Here is a 15938-nt window from a genome sequence, read left to right on the forward strand (position 1 = left end):
GAGAGAAAAAAAAAAAAAACACAGGGATAAAGTGTATTTTGAACCAAACACGAGCGCTCACTTCGGCAGCACATACACTGAACCACACACGAGCTCATTCATTCAACAAACATTTATTGTGTACCGACTTTTGGGCTGAATCCTCTGGAGTATACTAAGATGAATAAACCACCTTTCCTGCATTCATGGACCTTATGAGATGCAGCAAATAGAATAGATAAATAAACAACCCTACTAAAGGTAGAATGAATGAGTAATATGAGAGATGATGGGTCCTTCGGGCAACAAAGGAGGGGGAGAAGATAGATATTCATCTGAGACAAGAGAAGTTTCTTGGAGATACTGGTGCATGAGTTGTTCCTTGTTGGAGAATGAAGACCCAGAAAGTGATGGGAAGGGGTCCCAAGGAGGAGGGAATGGAAAACCACTGATGGTTTTAGAAAAGGGGAAGTGACACGGGTTAGCTGAGTGGTCTAGAAAGCAGACAAACAGCAGTTCAACCATGACGACAGTGATTCAAATGAACTTTACATGCCTGAACCATAAGAGACTGGTGTGAACAGAGCACACAGATTCAAGAGATGCTAAGAAAGCCGAGTCAACAAGCCCAGGGGATCCTTTAGAGACAAGAGTGGAAACACAGATTTGGAAGTCAGTGCAGGTAATTATTGAAATTATAGAATAGTGGTTCTCAAGCTTACTAAGCAGAAGAATTACTCGGAAAGCTTATTTATTTCTGGCTCTGCCCCGTGGATATAGAAATTGAGGAAGATTTAAGTTCGGACTCAACAATCTGTGTTTTCAAGTCACATCCTAGACGATTTGGATGCGTGTGGTGTACTGATCACACTTGAGGAAACAGTGCTGTGGACTTAGGGACTTCCTGGAGAGTGTGCACTGAATAAAAGGCGGCTGAGAATGGCTATTTAAGGAAATGAGCTGGAGAATCTGCCCACTGGAGCTCCTACCCCATGCCACTTGTTTCTCCATGTCCTGGGATCAAAGGTGGGCCTTCTTGGAGCTACTAAAGTAAAAGAATACATACACAGAAATTAAATGGTTTTAAGTAGAGCCATAGAGAAAATGAAGCAGAATAAGAGCTAGAGAGTGATGAGGTTGGGGGGAGTGAAGGGAGGCGGGAAGAATAGTGTGGGAAGAACTCTGATTCAATAAGGAAAAGCTCTCAGAAAGTGACATCTAAGTGGAAAGCTGAGGAGAAGAGGTGGCCCTGAGAAGCTCTGGGAGGAGAGCATTATAGGCACGTGTGTGAAGCTTACAATGTGCAATGCAGATGTGTCAAGTTTAGGAGCTGGGAGCAGCTCGGTGTGTTCAGAGCATGGCTGTGGGGCCAGGGTACAGTGGGGCTGGCACAGAGTGAGTGAGTAGGGGAGTAGTAGCAGATGAGGATGGAGAAGCAAGCAGGAGCTGGGTCATGCCCTTGTAGACCAGGGGTAGGATTTGGGAGTTCAGAGTGTGTCGGGGGGAAATCCCTGGAAGCTTCGAATAAGAGAATGACAGCAGCTGACTGGCTTTCTGGAAGTCTCACTCTGCCTGCTGTGAAGTGTAGAGAGCAGGTGTGGAAGCGAGAGCCCAGCAAGGAGGCTACTGAAGGGGTCCAGGTGGCAGTTATGGTGGTGGGGACATGGATGGTGGCAGCGTATATGGTGAGAGGAGGGCAAACCTGACACATGTCATAAGGTAGAAATGACATAACTTGCTGATGGATTAGCTGTGAGATCTGAGGGAAATTTCTAGGTGTGGGGGTTTTTACTTGGTTTTTGGTAGAAGAAACGATTAAAATTTAAGTGATGAAGATGACATAGTATGAAAATAAAAAGGAACTGGGCTGCCAGGTCTTTTTGGTTTTGGTATCCCTAATGCCTTGAACCATCACGACACGCTGTAAGAGCTTAACGAATGTTTCTTGAATGAGGGGCACCAGGGTGACTCAGTCAGTTAAGTGTCTGGCTCTGGTTTCAGCTCAGGTTGTGATCTCAGGGTTGTGAGATAGAGCCCAGCATCAGGCTCCACACTTAGCGCAGAGTCTGCTGGAGATTCTCTCTCTCCCTCTGCCTCTACCCCTGCGCCCTCTCAATCAATCAACCCATCAATAAAATCTTTTTTAAAAGATTTCTTGAATTACTGAAAGACTCACTGCTGAAGAAAAGCTAAGAAGATGAGGACTAGAAAAAGCCACTAGATGGTAGAGTTAAGAGTTTACTGGAAGGCAGTGGGATGGTGGATTACTAACCAGGTGATGGACATAGAGGAAATTGCAGTCTGGGGGCCAGGAAATAACAGTGGATGGAGGCAACCGGGAAGGTCAATTGTGCAGAATGGACTTGGTAGGGCTGAGCCAACACAGATGACAGAAGGGAGGAGTTTATGTCTTGAGTGGTTCCAAGACAATTGAATAAGGACTGACAACTGGAAGAAATGTCATAATTACATGCTAAATGATTCTTTTTCAACCTCCTCTAGGGATGTGTGTGAATATGTGTAGGTGAGTGTTCGTGCTTACACAGTTGTGGGGGTTTGGATTCACAAGAGTAGCATCTGTTAGGAAGAAAACATGTTCATATCTACAGGGATACATAATTATGCCAGCAAATCACAGTTGCTAAAACAATGTTCTCCCTTATTCCCTCTCTCCCCTCCTCCTGTCGTTCTCTTCTTCCTTCTCTCATTCCGTGCTTTCTCCCGTTCTTCGAGGCAGGTTGTTAAAGACCTTGAATCGATGAGCTGAGATACTTTCTTGAAAAATGATTCTAATTTAAATGTCCTGGTAATCAAGAACGGAATAAAGGAATTCTGACCCATGTCATGCCTTAACAAATGAAAGTGGACATTAGCTTTCCTGTGATATAAAGTGTATTTCAAAAGAGCTTGAGGTTACTTCCTAACTGATATGTTGGTGGACTGCCCTTCTCACAAGTGTGTTTCTAGGTGGAGGTGAGCCTTATGTTTCCACCCATCTGTGCCCTCTTTGAACTATTTTGGTCCAAAAACGTGGTTGTGAAAGGCTTGCCGCATTCCAACCAACAGGATCCATTAACACTTGATGGATAGAACCTTAAAGAAGTAGCTCAATATGGGGTGCCTGGGTGGCTCAGTTGGTTAAGCAAAGGCCTTCAGCTCAGGTCATGATCCCAGGGTCCTGGGATTGAGTCCCGTGTCAGGCTCATTACTCAGCAGGGAGCCTGCTTCTCCCTCTCCCTCTGTCTGCTACTCTGCCTACTTGTGCTCGCTCTCTCTCTCTCTCTCTCTGTCAGATAAATAAATAAATAAATTTTTAAAAAGAAGAAGTAGTTCAATATGTGTAACACTTAATCTTTTTCAGAATGGCCCATGAAATTAGTTTTAAGCATCTCATAAAACGGGACACATTCCAATTTTGTGTTGTCATAAGATTATCTTTAAATAAAATATCATAAAGATGTTTTATCTTGACATAACAAACTACCTTCCACCCATATTTTCATACAATTTCCTGAATTTTAGTACATGCCATACCTAATAGAGTAATAATTCCTAAGCAGTCAATCTGCCTGTTCTATGCAGACTTACAATGGCACAGCTAATACCACGCTAGAGTAATGCCCTGTCTGTTTTTAATGACCTTGAGCCAACAAGCTACAATCCTCCTTTGGAAAGCAGTTCTAATTTAAATACACTGTTAATCAAGAAGGGCGTATTTGCAGTTAATTTAGAAAGTTCTTACCAACTTTAAATCAGCAGTTCTTGACTACAGACACAGTCCGTTGGGGTGGCGGTGGGGGGGTGGAAATTCACAGAGATACTTTTGGTTGTCATGATGACTGGGAGACGCTATTGGCACTAGTCACATCCAGTCTCCTGAAAGCTCCTACCAGGCCGTTTCAGACCCGCATGTATTTGTGTGTTACTCCCTCTTCCTGCAACATCCTTCCCCATCCCTGCATCAACTGTAGGAGTGTGTTTATTATTGACTAATTATGCAACTGTTATCACTACCTAGTTCCGGAACATTTTCATCACCCCAAGAGGAAACCTGGTGCCCATTAAGCAGTTACTCTCCATTTCCACCAACAGCCCCATCCCCTGGAATCCATTAAGCTTCCTGTCTTTATAGATTTGCCTATTATAGATATTTCATATCGATGGAATCATGCCATCTGTTACCTTTGTATCTGGCTTCATTTACTTGGCATAATGTTTTCAAGGTTCATCCATGTCATAGAGTGTATCAACACATCATTTTATGGGTAAATCATATTTCACTGTATGAACAGACGATCTTTTATTTACCCACTCATCTGTTGATGGACATTTGTGTTTTTTCTACATTTTGGCTCTCGTGAATAGTGCTAGTATGAATATTTGTGCACAGGTTTTTGTTTGCACCTGTTATCAGTTTTGGGGGTTATGAAACCAGGAGAGGAATTCTGAACCCTGTGGTAATTTTTTGTTTAACAGTGGGTTGAGCATTTTTAAGAAATCCCCTCTGAAGTCTCTCTGGAACTGTCTTGCCCCTTCCACCCAAGTTATCCTTCCTTCTGTGTATGACCACTGTAATACCTGAAGTTCAGCACCTGAATTTGAGTTTAACAATCTTACATTTCCTGCCTTCCATTAGTAGATTATAAACTCCTGAGCGCAGAACCCAGGTCTTATTTTTCTTTGCATTGCTTACCGCAACTCCATTTACCTTCGGTGAATTATAAACTTTTGATCTTTGCTGGGAAAATGACTATTTTCTGGGTGCAGAAAAAACTTCGCTTCCAATGGCATGACTTTTCACTTGGAGAACCAAGAACTTTAGATGCTATAAAGTGGTAATTGCTGTTTTTAACTATAATTGCTTGGGCTGTGATGGCACACCCGGGTTGCTATTATATTTATTTAGGCAAAGAAAGAGAGGGCGTATGTGTGTATATGTGTGGGGAAGAAGAGGCTGTATTTTCGATGTTGCAACTTTTTGACAGTGAGCTAGCTACATTTGCAAAAGCTCTCTACCAGCCAATGACCTCAACTGATGTAGGAGGAACTTCTCAGAACTTCATCTTTGAACAAGTCTGATTTGCTAGGCTCCTCCACCGCTATGCTGACAACTAAAATGCTGCATTTTATAAGTCATAGGTCTGCCTAGAGCTACTAGCATTTTTGGCAATCTTGCAAAATCACAAGGGTTTTAATTAAATTGCTTTCAAAGTAACTTTTTTTAATGGGTCATAGGACAAAATGTTGAATTAACACAAAGAATTTCCTAATGGAGTGAAAACAAATGGGGGGTGGCTTCTCATGCGATCTTCCTGTAATTGGAACCACCAATCAGAGGTGTCGCATGAGGGCTCCTTAATGGAAGGCTTTTTTATCTCTGGATCAGCATTCAACATTAAATGCTGAAAAAGGGTTGACTTTCCAAGAGCAAAAGTACCCAGGGTCAGACAGAGAAGTATGAGGCATGGCTTCTTCTTACTAAGAATTTATAATCTAGCTGGAGAGGTGAGAAATAGATGCATAAAAGATAATTAGCAAGTTAGGTAACATGTAGGAGCTGCAAGAGTGATATAAACACTCGGCAATATTAGGTGAGGCGGGACGGAGGGGTAAGAGAAAATGCTATTTGAGCAGTCCATGAAGTGTGGAGAAGTGCTTAAGGTAGACAGAGAGGTTGTGTTTTCCAACTAAAGAGCATGGTATGTGTCAAGATCATGCAATGTTTAAGAGCCCCTGAGCCAATTAGTCTAATGGAGCAGGATATGTGGATATGGGAATAGGGGAAGCAGGAATAGCATGGATAAATTGGGAGTCAGACTGAAAAGAGCCTTGAAAATAAAAATAAGTGTAGACTTTATCCTGTAGGGATAGAGAAGCAGTTTGGCTTCCGAGCAGGAGAGTGACACATTGACGGTTATATTTACAGAAAAGTAATCTAATGAGGTTTTGTAGACTGGCTTGAAGGGAGAAATAATGGAAATGAGAAATAAGTCAAGAAACTCTTGAAATAGTCCAGGCAATAATGGAGAATTTGAACTAGAGCAGTGGCAACGGAGATATAAAGAAGGGTGGGAGTAGGAGGTAGAGTCATAAATAAAACTGGGTTTTCTTCCATTTAGACAGACATTAAAAAGTATTCATTTTATGTTTAATTTATCTATTCCTACTTTATAGTTTCCACACACCACTGTGTTGGAAATCAGGACCTCCTTAGCTGATGGTGGAGTTCAGAATATGACACCCCAAAATATGCGACTTTGGCTTCAGGATTATTTTGAGCTGAAGGCAATTAAAAAATTGCAGACACAGGAGGAACTCTCTGCCTTCCCTTTACTGGCTAACAGGAGGGGATAAATTTTTCTTTGTAAAGGAAGCACAAATTTCCATTTGTAAAGATGTCTCCCCTGTTAGCACCAGGAAGAGGAGGATACTTTTAATCACTGGAGATGACTCTTATCACTGAAGACAACACTAACTTCAGTCTTCATAACAAACATTATTGAGTAAACAGCCTTTATCTACCACACATTTCCTAGTTAACTTCCCACAATTTACTGCCCCGAGAAGCCCAAACTGCCCCCTTCTTTCCTTTGTCTAGTCACTTTACCACGATTTATCACCCTTTGTTAAAGTGGTATATAAACCCCTGGGTCTAACCCCTTCTTTGGGCTTTCACTTCTTTTCTGGAAAACCCCATGTGCTGACTAAATAAACCTTTCTCCTGTTAATCTGTCTTTGTCATTTTAATTTGTAGGTTCTGGGAACAGAACCTAAGAGTGTAAAGGAAGTCATTTTGCCCCTTACACTGACCATTCAACAATGCCCTTGAACAACTAACCAATAATCAATCATGTGACCTCTTTTATTTATAGTCTGATGCCAAATCTCAGGTGGATTCTAAGTGCCAACTGACAGTCTGAATACATTTCTCTAGTAAGTTTACTGGAGTGTGAGCTCTAAGTAGGCAAGGATTTCTGTTCTATTCACTGGTTTCTCCCAGGAGACCAGAACTGAGTCTGGTACATAGCATGTACAGTGAATGTTATGGACAAGTATTTCACACTTTTTCCTCATACCAAAGTCCTCAGACTCTCTCACTGTAATTCACACTCAACTTTTTAGTTCACTGAGAAACGAGAATTGGGACACCTGGGTGGCTCAGTAGGTTAAGCATCTGCCTTCGGCTCAGGTCACGATCTCAAGGTCCTGGGATTGAGCCCCACGGCAGACTCCCTGCTCAGCAGGGGAGTCTGTTTCTCCTTCTCCCTCTGCCCCTGCTTGTGCTCTTTTTCAAATAAATAAATAAAATTTTAAAAAAGAGAAAATACAATTAATCTGAAGAGAATATCCACTTACTCCTATAGCAAAGGCAGCCACACCCTTGTAAACTTACCCATATTTGTTCCTTTCCATGATCACAAAGGACAATTTCTCTCAGCTTCTATCCAAGGCTGACTCTTCCAAATGTACATGGTATCCCAGCCCCTAGCATAGACTTTACTCCTGCAGTTGACTCCTCTCCTGCATCACCAGTTTTTCCTCTCAACTGGATGGTTCCCAGCAGCATTCAGATTGGGTTAGGAGAAAGCTCTGAGCAGGAAAGCAAAGAGATGCTTTGGCATGTGCTTGGGTGCTGGCAACCTGCACAGCGCCATCCAACAGAACAGCCTTTGGGTGGCCTTTGGGTGGCCAAAGCATCTGCTGAAGGAGCTGAGTACAAATTTTCTAATGCATAATTTTGTATCTGACACTTAGCAGGTATTTAATAAATACTCATTGAGGAATGGATAATATCTCCCAACTCAAATTGTCCCTCTTTTGGCTATAATCCCTCCAGCTATCACCCCATTCCTCATCACCCTTTTATAGCCAAATCCAGAGAAGCATTGTTTCTATACTAACTGTCTCCACTTCTTATCCTCTTTGTCTCTCTTGCTCTCATTCCAATCATGCTTTCATCTCTACCACTTTACTGCAATTTTGAGATCACTCATGACCTCCAATTTGCCAAATTCAATTCTTAGACCTCATCTTACTTGACCTGTCAAGCAGTCATTTGACCCAGGGAATCATGCCTCCTTCCCTTTACCTTCTCATCCCCTCCTTTCAATCACATTTGCTGGTTCTTAATCAGCAATTATTTTCGGAATATTCCCACTTCTGCTTTCAAACATCTCTTTTCTGTCATACTGACTCCCACATTTTACATCCCATCTATATGCTGATGACTAAAATTTATATCCAGGCTCTCAATTTGAGACTCATGTATTCTACATCTCCTCTTGGATTTCAAATGGACATTTCTCTTTCTCTCTCTTTTTTCTTTTTTTTTTTTTTAAATATTTTATTTATTCATTTGACAGAGAGAAATCACAAGTAGATTGTGCAGAGGCAGGCAGAGAGAGAGAGAGAGGGAAGCAGGCTCTCTGCTCAGCAGAGAGCCCGATGCGGGACTCGATCCCAGGACTCTGAGATCATGACCTGAGCCGAAGGCAGCGGCTTAACCCACTGAGCCACCCAGGCGCCCTCTTTTTTCTTTTAAATGTCAAGTGCATAGAAATGAATTAATCATAACCTTTGGGCTGATGACACACTCATGTTTTGTCAATGCTTGGCCTTCATTAAAATTTTTATTAATTGTTTTAAATAATATAATAACTACTTCTGAACCCACAGCCCAATACAGAAAATAGAATGTTGACAATAATGTAAATCATCCTCTGTGGTCTTCATCCATCCCATCCTTGTACCGCCGCACTCCCCTTGAACCCCCATTACCATCTCCGTCACTATAATTGTCCCATACACCATCAGCTGTCTCCTGGACTTAAAAAGTAGTCTTCTAACTGATCTCCTGGCTTCTTCTTTCATATCCCAGCCAATCAATTATTTTCATTGCATCTGGGATGATTCTTCTTGGTCAGCTCACATAAATTCTCTCTTCATAACTTCCAATGTCTTCCCATCTCATGCAGGGTAAAATCCAAAATCCTTACAATGAATTATCAGGACATATTTGACCTGACTCTTGGTTCTCATCTGCTATCATCCTCCTCACTGCTCCTTTGGCCTAAAGTCTTGGAAGTTGCTCTTCCAACTGCCTAGAGTACTCTTTCCCAAAATATCTTGTTCCTTTCTCTGATTTTATTCAGATTGTTGCTCACCAGTTACTCCTTAGTTTTCATCAGGAATGGTATTCCTCATCCACTTCCCAAGTCATTTTCCAACTCCCTTATTCTATTCATGACATCTAACTTCTTATATGCATGTTTGTTTATCATCTGTCTTGTTCCCATAGAGTGAATGCTCTATGGGGACAGAGGCCTGGTCATGTTCACCACTCTAAACCCACTACCTAGAACAATATCTGGTGCTTGTTATAGGCTGGGGTCCCTGGGAAGCAGACTCTGAGATAGGGTTTGCTGTGCGTGACTTCTATTAGGGAGTATTCTTGGGATGAACAGCTATAAAAGGGAAAAGAATGAAACAGAGTTGGTCAGAGGGAGAAGGTTCTTTAGTCAACCCAGTGTGAAACTCTCAAGCTGGGACAGTCTTTCAGAGTTGTACTAAATTGTACAAAATTACAAGCCTGGGTCTGTGTAAGCCCCTATAGATCAGTCATTCATGGGGTTGCCCTAGGAAGGGGGCATGACCTTGGAGGAAGGGCTCTTCAGCTAAGCAATTGAGTTGCGGGCTGACAGCTGAGTGTCTAGTACCAGTAACACTCTCGGGATCTAAGGATATAATTCCTTCACTTCTGAAGGAAGATCTGGGAGGCATATTGCAATACCCACTATAAGACTCAGTGAACTGAACAAATAAAGTCATTGAGATCCAAGAAAAGAATAGATGGGGTAAGAGTTCATGACATGTAAAAAAGGAAAGAAAGGAAAACCAGGCCAATGCCTAAAGTCCTCCATTTGCCTACAGTGAGGAATACCTTGTGCTGACGCTCTGTGGGATATAATGTTAAAAGCAACGTGATCCCTGCCCTTGAGAAAAGGAAAGAAACAAAAGCACAAACATACATGGCACCAAGCAGTGTATTTTAACTTCCATGTGTAGCACAGACTGGTGCTCATAGTGGGAAAAGAGGAGGAGGGTGATGGATGTAAAGATCTTCACTAGGATAACCTTACAGATGAAGAAACTGACCCAGAAAGTTGAAGGGACTTCCTCCGAGTCATGCAGCAGATCAGCGTCAGAAGTAAAACCCAATGATAAACACACAACCCCTTGCCTCTTAAACATCTGAGTAAATATTGCCAGAGCCCTTTATGTGATGCCTGCTTTCACCCTTCTTTAATTAATAGGAGATGAGAGTCACTAGCCAACCTAGCTGCTGGGTCAAGCGGACACTCTTACCTAACTGTTACCACTGTGAGGAGGAATGACATCATGCCAGTCAGCTTGGAGTCTGTTTTCCTGTAGCTCATGAACGGCAGGCTGAGAAACCAACTACGGGCATTATTGTTGAAGTAAGAAAACAATTTACAAGGTTCCAGCAGAGGTCATTAGCCTCAGCTGTGATGGACAAAAGAAAATGCTCTAAGGTTGTGATTTCAGAGAGTGACAAATAGTCACTTGAAACCATGGTTTCAGCTTGAGGTTCCAACTTGACTTTGGGTTTGCCCTCAAGTTAACCAATTTCCATTTGCCTAAGCGAATCAACCTGAAGGGCAACCTGCTGAACTGCCCTCTGATGAGTTATCCTCCTGCTTGCAATGCCTGGGGGTGCCTGTTCACCCAAACCCTCGACAACCATTGTTGTCAAACCCGTGGGTTGTTGCCAAGCTGACATGAAAATAGCATCTCACTGTAGCTGTGCTTTGAACTTATCTTAGTATAAATGAGTTTAAGCAGGCATTCATAATTTTATTTTATTTTTTTAGGCATTTCTAATTTTAAAAGGCTATTTGTCTTTTATTTACTATAAACTGTATGTTCGTATCCTTTGCCCCTTTTCCATTGGGTAGTTGAACTTTGATATTTATAATAAGGACATTTCTGTAAGGAAAATTTTATGTTAGAAGTAGAAGCCCTTCATTTGTAGTATGAGTTGCAAATAACTTTCTCAATTTGTCATTTGCCTTTTGATCTTGCTTGTAGCATCAGTTGTGTGTGTGTGTGTGTGTGTGTGTGTGAGAGAGAGAGAGAGAGAGAGAGAGAGAGAGAGAGAGAGAAACCATCCCAAAACATATTGACTTAATACAACAAGCAGTTATTTTCTCATAATGCTAAGGTCTGGCCTCCACTGAAACCACTGATCTCTGTAGCTGGATCAGGTGTCAGCTGGACTCACCTATGCTCTGAAGTCACCCAATGGTTGATGCCCTCATTCACAGGTCTGGTGGTTGACTGACTATCTGTAGAGCTAATGGAGATAAAGGAGGGAGCATGGCATCTGCGGGAATACTGGCCCCTAGCCTGCCCAGTGGGAAAGCAACCAACTCTTTACTACTAAGACAGCACTAGCAACTAGCAAGAGAAAGTCCAGGTCTCCAACAAAATGATAACTCCTTAATATTTTACCAGATGGCAGCATCCCCTTCGATTATCCTTTTTGAAGTGTTCTGCATTAAGATGACAATATCTGCTCTCCCCAGCTCTGTGGAGTATTATGAGATCTCTTTGCCTCCAGCTGAGTATCGTAAGATTCCAAAGCCCCACTAGCCATAAAGTATCTCTCAGAACAGGTCTTAGCCCGTGCTAGTGTATCGGGGAAATAGGTGTGAATAGGCCCAGAGGTGTGGGTGGAGTAGCTGAGGGCCCCTCTTTCTTTCTTTCCTGATGGTACATTCAACAGCAAACTCTTGTATGTTAAATCTGAGGCGTGTGTGTGTGTGTGTGTGCACGCGTGTGTGACATGGCTCAGCATACCGGGTGCTCCATGAAACACCATTCCAATTTGGAAGCAAGACGCCCCTTTTGCTGTTGACTCCACAGGTCCCGGCAGTAGTAAATGGTGAGATGACATCAGAAGGGACTCCAAAGGCAGCCATCGCCAGAAAGAAACCCGGAGCAGAATAAGAAGAAAGAAGAGCCTGTCTATTGCTGATGTAACAAACCACCCCCTAAACTGTGGCTTGAAACCACCATGTTATTTGTTCAGGATTATGGGGGTCAGTAATTTGGGCTGGGCTCAGCTGAGTGATTCTTCTAGTCACCCAAGGTCATTCACGTGGCAGTGGCCAGCTGGTCGGTCAGTGGGGGCTGGTTGATGTTCGGGAATGTCTGCTGGTTTGGCTCTCCTCTGTTCCACAGACTTTATCACAAGGTGGCAGAAGAGTCTTTGGCAGCCAGAGAGGGCAAGCGCTGCTGCATTAGCCCTTCTCCGACCTCTGCTTACATCACATGGTGGCCACGCCCAGAGCCTGTGTGGGAGGGGCTTGCACAAGGGCTTAGATGCACCAACACCTGGTTCCTTGGGGACCTTTCAGTGTAAGAATCTGCCACAGTTTGCTTTCCTGAGAACCTTTGTAAAAGGTACAGAAATTTTCCAAGATAACCCTTGCAGACATCCAGAGCTTCTGTCGTAGAAGGTAACGATCCCTTTATTACTTTTATTGCTGTGGTCCCACCTATACACACAGCTGAGTAGGCCTGGGGAAACCCAAATTATGGACTTTGGTCAAATCCCTGGGCCTCAGCTTCCCATTTGTAAAACTCACCCCATAGTGTTATGGTAAGGCTCCCACGAGCTCATAAAGTACAAAGTCATCTGTGGGTAGTCTGTCAGCCAGGAGAGGCTATGAGGGAAAAACTCGAAGCTGGTACCCAGGGAAATGTGCAGATACTCAATGACAAAAGAGAGCTCTGGGAGACTGGGTTGTTGAATGAATTTTTTTAAAAATTCACGAGAATCTTCGAGAGACATTAAGTTGGCCTTGGTCTCTGTGTCTCCCTCCCCAAGATAGACAAGGAGAAAACAGAGGCTGTCTTTTGTTTCACACATCTGCTTTCCTTTTGTGCTAATTCTAAATTGTTCCTCTAGCTCAAATGCAACGTGTTTCTCTCCTGCTTGGATAGTGTCGATCCAGCTCATAAGACATCTCCAGAAAGTGTTTGACGGATCACACCTCAGGTTGATCCCTGCTCACCCATCCATCAAACATTACCACGTCCTTTTTATGTGTCTGGCACGGTGCTAGGACCCGGTGACACAAAGATGAATGAGGCATAGTTTTTATCCCCTAGCTGCTCACAGACTAGCGATGAGATAGATGCATAAACAGGAAATAGCACTATCATTGTGTGCTGTGGAAGAAAAATGTGCATTTTTCAACAAACACATAATGATCCTTCCTGTGGTGCATGCCTGATACTGGGGTGAAATGCAAAAAAAAAAAAAAGAAAAGAAAAGAATAAGAATGCCTTTTCTATTTTTAAGGGGTGTCTAGCTCAGGAGTCAGATGAGTCAACAGTCACCATTCTGGAACACAGAAGCAAGCGCGAGGTTCACATGGGAGCCCAGGGTCTGGCACCTGCCAGATTGAAGCAGTCGGGGAAAGTTTCCCGGAGTATTTATATCCAACAAGGAAAAGCACGGTGTGGATTCCAGGCAGACAGAGCAGCACACACAAAGGCAGGGTGGCTTGGGAGAATGTGGCATTTTGGGGAAACCCAAAGCAGCTCAGCATGCCTGGTACCCAGAGCGAGCAGGGAGAAGGCAAGAGTTAAGTAGCAAATTCTGGAGAGGTAGGCAGAGGCCAGACCCCAGGTACTAGGGAACCATTGATCATTTTAACCTGGCAAGTGGTCTGGTTGGATTTGCATTTTATGAAGATCATTCCAGGATTGCCTGGGTGGCTCAGTCAGTTAAGCATCTGCCTTCGGCTTAGGTCATAATCCCAGGGTCCTGGGATTGAGCCCCACATCAGACTCTTTGCTCAGTGGGGAGTCTGCTTCTCCTGCTCCTTCTGCCCACTCATGCTCTCTCTCACGCACTCTCTCTCTCTCAAATAAATAAATAAAATTTAGAAAGAAAGAAAGGTCATTCCAGCAGAGGTGCGTAAATCAACACATACAGGGGCAATCTGGTGGCAAGACAGTGACATAAGAAACTATTTAAAATTCACTTCAAATGAGAAATTATGAGGGATTGAATTTAGGTAATACTACTGGGAAGAGAGAGAAGGGGGTGGATTGGAAGCCATAAAGCCAGGTGATGGGCTAAATTCGGTTCTCCCCTGAAAAAAAATTCATGTGTGGAAGTCCTAGCCTCTGGTGCCTCAGAATGTGACTGTGTTTGGGGAGAAGGTCTTCAAAGACATGATAAAGTTAAAGTCATGGCCATAATGTGAGCTTGAATCCTACGCAATTGTAGTGCTTGTGAGATTAGAACGTGGAGACACACAGAAGGAAGACCACATGAAGACACAGGGAGAAGACAGCTCTCTACAGACCAAGGGGAGAGGTCTCAGAAGAAGAGCTACTGCTGCTACAGTAGCTCAGACTTCCAGCCTCCAGAATTATGAGATGATCAATTTCTATGGTTTCAGCTACCCCCATCTGTAGTACTTCACTATGGCAACCCGAGCAAACAATTACAGGCAGGAAGCCTTGGGAGACCTGGTGGGGGGTGGGGGAGTAGGGACATGGATGTAGGGCTTCAGTGAAGAGAGGAGAGGGTGGTTTTCAGGTTTCTGCCTTGGCCACCTGGCAGATGATGCCACCACTTTCCAAGAGCTCTAACAGAGGTGGAGCAGTGGGGTTGAGGACGGAAAATGAAGCATTCCAGCTGGGACTTGTTCGGTTCTGGCTGGGATGTGTTCGTGGTCCCTATAGAGCAATGAGTGGAGATGCCCATTAAGTGCCTGGACGTGTGGGGCTGGGCTCACACAGGAGCGGGGGTGGGGGTGTTGAGGGGGTCCAGACGATGGGATCTTCAGACACAGGGGCAGCGGAAGCAGAGGACAGCTGAGGTCCCCCAGGGAACATGTGAGCTCTGAGAAGAGAAGGCAGAGGCCAGAATCACAGAGAACCCCACCCCTTACCGGAAGAAAGATGGCCTGGGCACAGGACAGAGAGAGAGGCTTCTGTATTTCCAGGAGAAGAAAATGTCAAGAGAGGCTCTGGAATCCTGGAGAGATCAATGTCTCAAAGTCTCTGTCTCTTACTCCTTCATACCGCACGCACACGCACAACACACACACACACACACACACACACACACACGTTTATGTTGTTCTACTGTCTTGCAATATTGGTCTGTTGCTTTGCAGTGATTTTTCCATTATTTTATGTGCATTGCTTTCCAGGTTTTCGAGTCAGAGTCAAAGCAATGTCTGTCTGCTTCTCCAGAGGCGGCAGAACGCCTTTAGCTCCAGCCCCCTGCCTGCTAGTGCTTGCCCTGGTGGCAGGGATGCTCCTCCAGCCAGCCCCCAAACGGAAGCTGCCTCTTCATCACGCTCTCTCCTGCAGGGGCATCTCAGCGCGCCTTCTTGGTTTTCCCTTCAGGGACTTCTTATGGTCAGTCCCGTAGTGATGATGGGTGACTGGGGGACACAGACTCAGTGGCCCTTCTCCAGGGTGTTGGAGGTGACGCTGCTGTTTTTAAGGCTTTTTGAGGAATTGGGCAGAAACCTTATGCCTCCGGGGTGGGCTCAGATGTCTAGGAATTGTGGAAATCACCGCTCCCCCTTACCTCAGCCGCCCAGACTGGGGAAAATCCAATTAGCCCCGATAATTCCTTGGTTCCAGGCATTCATTCCCTTTACTTCCTCTGGGGAAAGGGAAGGCACATGGACCTCCTCTCATGGATTTCAAAATGCCTTGAAGAAAGGTAATTTGCCCAGAGTTGCATGATTAATGAAGAATTTGGGAGGCGGGGGCACCGGGCTGGTTTAGTTGGAAGAGCACACAACTCTTGATCTCGGGGTCATGAGTTCAAGCCCCACACTGGGTGTAGAGATTACTAAAAGTAAATTGGACCTGGCTCTGGGTGACTCTTAAAATCT

Source organism: Mustela nivalis, assembly GCF_964662115.1.
Source record: "Mustela nivalis genome assembly, chromosome: 10".
Classification (NCBI taxonomy): Eukaryota; Metazoa; Chordata; class Mammalia; order Carnivora; family Mustelidae; genus Mustela; species Mustela nivalis.